The following is a 5,500-nucleotide window of genomic DNA, read 5'->3' as shown; positions in this document are numbered from 1 at the left end:
ATGAGCTTCATGCAGTTCAACAAGGGCCCTTCCTATGGGCTCTTGGCAGAGGTCAAGAACCAGCTCCTGTTCAAATATGACCCCCAGAAGGAAGCTGAACTCTGAAGCTGGACAGAGGGATTGACGGGCTTCTCCGTTGGCCCTGACTTCCAAAAGAGTCTGAAAGATGGGGAAATCCTATGCACCCTAATGAGTAAGCTGCAGCCAGGCTCTGTCTCCAAGATCAACCATTCTATGCAGAACTGGCACCAGCTGGAAAACCTCTCCAACTCATGAAGGCCATGGTCAGCTATGGCATGAACCCTGTGGACCTGTTTGAAGCCAATGACTTGTCTGAGAGTGGGTATATGACCTAGGTGCAAGTGTCTCTACTTGCCCTGGCGAGAAAGGCCAAGACCAAAGGGCTGCAGAGTGGTGTGTGTGGACATTGGGGTCAAATACTCGGAGAAACCAGAGAGGAACTTCGATGACGCCACTGTGAAGGCCGGCCAATGTGTCATGACGGCCTATGGTACCAGGCGACATCTCTACGACCCCAAGAAACACATCCTGCCCGCCCCCCATGGACTACTGCACCATCAGCCTCCAGACTGGCACCAATATATTGCCAGCCAGGTAGGCGAGAGGGCTCCAGGAACCTGAAGGCACATCTAGGACACCAAGCTAGGCACCTACAAGTGTGACAACTCTCCCATATCTCTGCAGATGCGCTCCACGCAGGTCAACAACCAGAGTGACCAGGTCTTAGGGCTGGGGCGGCAATATAGGACTCCAAGTATTTTACACAGGACCCAGCAGCTGACAGGGCTCCCGCCAGGGGTGACAGCCAGGGCAAGGCCCCTGAATACCTGGCCTACTGCCAGAAGGAGGCAGCCTACCTAGCACCTAAGGCTGCCAGCTCCCTGCATCAGCATCCCTGTGTGGGTTTGGGGGTTTTTCTGTATTTTCATTGTGTTTTGTTTTTTGAAACCAGGCCTCACTTTGCAGCCTTCTCTGGCCTGAAACTCACTGCATTCCTCCTGCCTCAGCTTCCTGAGGGCTGGGATGATGACAGGCTTGTGCTATCTACGCTCCTCCCTCACCCACTAGGCCTTGCTTTCTTTCCATGGTTGACTCATTAAGCTGGAGACATGGGGGTCCTTGGTGGGATAGCCAAACTGGTTATCTCAGTGGGCTCTGAGAGAGGCTGGTCCCCAAAGTTTCTGGTTTCTTCATCTCTTCAACAGCAGTTTGTGGTTTGTGAACCCATGGAAATTGCAGGCAGTTTCAACGAAAAACAAAAAACAAAAAACCATGGGATTTTGTGTTTTGTCATTCTCCCCCACCCCCACCCCAAGGGAAAGGTATGGAGAGTGCACTGGGCCTTAAAATACTTCAGGCTTTCGGAGGGATTGCAGCCCTCTCTGGTTCCTCTGCATTTTGAAGGTTCCAGCTCTCCCTCCACAGGCCTGATTAGCTGAGCCGGGACCCTCCTGCCTCCAAAAATGCTGCACTTGACCCACAGCGACTCCTGCGCAGCCAGATAATGTGAAATTTCCTGTATGGACCAAAACCAATAAAAATCTCCGTGTCTATGAGAAAAAAAAAAAAAAAAAAAAAAAAAGAACCAATGGGTAAGGAGGACTTTCAAGGATGGGGAGACAGAATGCAGGTGGTAAAATTCATAAAGTAGGAATGGGAGATATATATGAATATACACATATTTATACATACATACACTCCAGTGGAAGACCACACAACCAGAAGAAATATTCAGAAAGCTCAAAGTGGTCTTGATGGGATAAACGAAGGATACAAACTTAGGTGAATACAGAATGGAGGTGAAACTGGGAGAAATTGTGGGGGGGGGGTGAATATGATAAAAACATTTCATATGAAACTCTCAATAACTAATGTGAAAAGAATGTCTTAATAATCCTCTATTTCAATTAATCTAAGAACATGATATTTTAAACTAAAACATCACCCTATATGTTTCCAATATACATATACATATATATGAATTCCATTACAAGAATTAAGTTAAATAACTATAGTATTCCAACAATGTGCTTTTGAATTTATTTTTCACATTATATTAACCATGAATGATTTTTTAGAGTACCAACTTTAGTGCTAGCTCTTCTACCCACAAAAGAATAAACAATAAGCTATTGTGTCTTTAGTGGAACTAGGGTCTGACCATACCAGTGCTTTTCAAACTTAGACATCAGTTCATCACTACCGATGTACTCATGAGTTTGTGAAATGCTATGTTGAGGCCTTACTGTTGGAGTTTGGTCTGATGTATTTTGATGCTAATTACTGATTGCTGTTTGTGCCCCCCAACTTGTACTTTGCCTAAGAGCCTAAATTGTTTGTTTGACCAATAAAAGGCCATCACATCTGGGCAGGGCAAATGGGATAAGTGTGCGTAAGGTTCCAAGGCTTGGAAAAACAGAGAAATTTGGGAGGAGGAGAGACCAGAGGAGAGGAGAGGAGAAGGAGGCTGCTGCACCATGGGTGAAGTGGAGGAGAAGCACATGGCCAGCGTGGATAGAGACTTGGCCCAGATAATGATGATTAGCAAGTATTTGGGATTATGGATGGGAGGTAGTTTGATAGAAATTATTAGAAGTAGATGGGATGGGATTGGGGCAGGTATCCCATACCTACCTCACTATAGGAAGTAGTTTAGGGGATTAATATCTGCCCTGCCCAAGGTTAACTAAGGATATTTTAAAATATAAAAGGTGTCTGTGTCTTTATTGATTGCTAGCAGGTTAAAAACTACTGCCGTAATAATAATTATAGGCCTAATAATAAACATCATTATGCCATACTGGTAAATTAACTGCAACACTTTACTCCATGCTAAACTCAACATTTCACCAGAGATAAAAGAAAAATGACTGCATTTAAAATCAAATGAAAGTGGGACTACAACCAATATATCTATGTATTATCAACCTTAAGTAGACAGTAAAATAAGAGGTAAATTAACACAAATGAAGAAAATGATTGTTTAAAAAAAGATGATATCCCAGAAAAAAATAATATTGACCAAAAGAAACTCACATACAGAAATCAATTTTACAAAATTTTGGAAGCTGCCTCACACATGGGAAGGAAGATGATATTTTACCAAAACATAAAAATTATGTGCCTTCCAATATTGGTTATATGACTCATAATACACATTTACAAAGAAATATGTTTTTATTTTTCAATATCGTAAAAACAGGCAGTAATGAAATGCTATTTCCATTGTGCTATTCATTTCTGACAGAAAACAGTTTTAATGTTTTGACAAAATTTTATAAAGCCACAATCATATATGTTTGATTTTTGAAAAGTGCCTTCATAGTTTCATCTCCCATGGTCACTTTTTAAAAACCCTGCTATGGTACAAAGTGAAGAAGCCTTTTATTTTGGCTTTTTAGCTGTCTTTAGAACTTACTTTTTAATTAAATAGTTCCTCCATTGCAGAGCACAATTTTTAAATATTTTTATGCATGCTTTTGCTTAATTTTCATCAATGACTGAGATACAATAGGAAGACAGTATTATGTTATTTATCTTAGAGATAAGCAAATTTATTCTAAGACTTTTTGGGCACCAAAGTAGCTGGTACATGTGAAACCAACCTTGGTTGAAATGTATGAATCCAAGTTTTTGGTTTGTCATTATTTTGTGATAATAATTCTGGAAAATAGAACTCTGTCTTTTAAATCTAGAGAATTTTTAGTAACACACAGTATTTTAAAGATTATTAAAATCTATTAGTTATACAAGGAAGCATTTGTTTGGCCTTTTGATTCCAGAAAGATAAGAATCGGACATGGTGTCAGGTAGGTATGGAAGAGGAAGGAAGGAAGGAGGGAGGGCGGGAGGGAGGGAGCTCCACATCTTCTAACTAGTCAAAGTTAATTCACCTTAGAAATCAGGGAATAAATATTACACATCTCTAAACTTAAATTTATTTTAAAATATGAAAAAGAAACCAGCCAGTGTGTATTACAAAGACCCCAGTAGATAAATTGTAATCACTTGAGGAGACACAATAATAGGAATGGGAGTAGTCCTTGCTTTTTTATTGAAGGACTACACAAAACAGATACTCAAGGGTAAATTTATAGACTTCAAAATCTCTTTAGCAATCAGTCAGTGATGGAAACAGCAACAATTTAATGGTGCATAAAAATTACTCCAAGCTGCATTTACATTACCACCACTATCACCAGCAGCAGCAGTAGCAGCAGCAGCAGCAGCAGCAGCAGCAGCAGCAGCAGCAGCAGCAGCAGCAGCAGCACGGATATGGCAATGCACTTTGCACCATGGCAGCAGCCTTGTTTCTTCCTTGCTAATGTTAGTTCTTAGGAAGTAGCTCATAGGGAGATGATTGTTAGCGATCCCATCTATAAAACTAATTGCTTACATTCAGCTAATCAAAAGGAGACTCACCTCTAGAGATCAGAGTTTGTTTAGGAAGTGTTAGGAAAACAGTCTTTGAAATGGGATTTCCGTCAGTTCAGTTTTAGTATCACACTGGAAAATTCTCAAGACTTGCCTTTCTTCTGGTTCCTGTCAAAATATCAACAATAGAGGAGTAAACATTCCTGTAAAACCACTGAGAAGAATATCTTAAGAGCTCAGAAATGGTTGTGAAAAATTTCCACTCTCCAAACGACCCTTTTTTGTATTTTTATTGTTTCTTTTAAATATACCCATTTATATTATTACACATGAATAAAATAAACTACATACAGCAGAAAGAACCATGAAACAATCAGGAATTATATAAATGTTACATTCATAGTGATTTGGCTATTTGTATTTGTCAAACTTGAAGAAAACATCTTTCCTATCTTGATGGGTCTAAATTTCTGAATGAAGATCAATATCCATCACATCTCATCTCTTATCAACTTAAAACACCTATCTTGTTCTTAAAACATCTCAACCCCTAAACATCTAAGTTTAATTGTAAAACTAAACTATCTGGTATTCAACCTCATCAGAGACTGGAGAAGGAATACAATTAATTACCTAAGTAAACAAGAAGTGCAGGTTAGCAGCTTCCAAAGTGAAAAAAAATGATGAAAAAAAAAATGACTGAGACAGTTTACTGCCTGAACAGTCACCCAAAACTCTATAATGTTGGAGCATCATCTTCATCCTTCTGGGCCAATATATCTGACAGACATATTTGTGAGGCAGGAACTATTGAGGGCTTGCTTACCCTGTCTTGGCAAAGTTCAGCTGTCAACTCTGCCTGCATCTAAGCTTGCCTATTTTTTGGCCGAATTCTGTCTGTTGCAGAAACAAGGATCTTTTGCCCAGTGCTGGCTTGCCACGTTTGAAGCCAACTCCATAAGGAGGTTCTTTGATGCTCATTATCTTCTTTGAGGCAGGCTGGGTGTTGACAGGAGTTAACTTGTCTTGTCATAGAATCTTTAGAATAATAAAAACATTTTAAAATGCCATATTATGTGGGTCTGTGAGGGTTTTGAAGGCCTTA

General features: G+C 40.1%; 1 pseudogene; it reads left to right on the top strand.

Annotated features, from left to right (window-relative positions):
- On the top strand, nucleotides 1-1,002 carry LOC127185292 (calponin-2-like; annotated as a pseudogene).
- Nucleotides 1,003-5,500: the final 4,498 nt, after the last annotated feature.

This window comes from Acomys russatus, chromosome X (assembly GCF_903995435.1).
Source record: "Acomys russatus chromosome X, mAcoRus1.1, whole genome shotgun sequence".
Lineage (NCBI taxonomy): Eukaryota > Metazoa > Chordata > Mammalia > Rodentia > Muridae > Acomys > Acomys russatus.
This window is presented reverse-complemented; position numbering and strand designations above follow the sequence as displayed.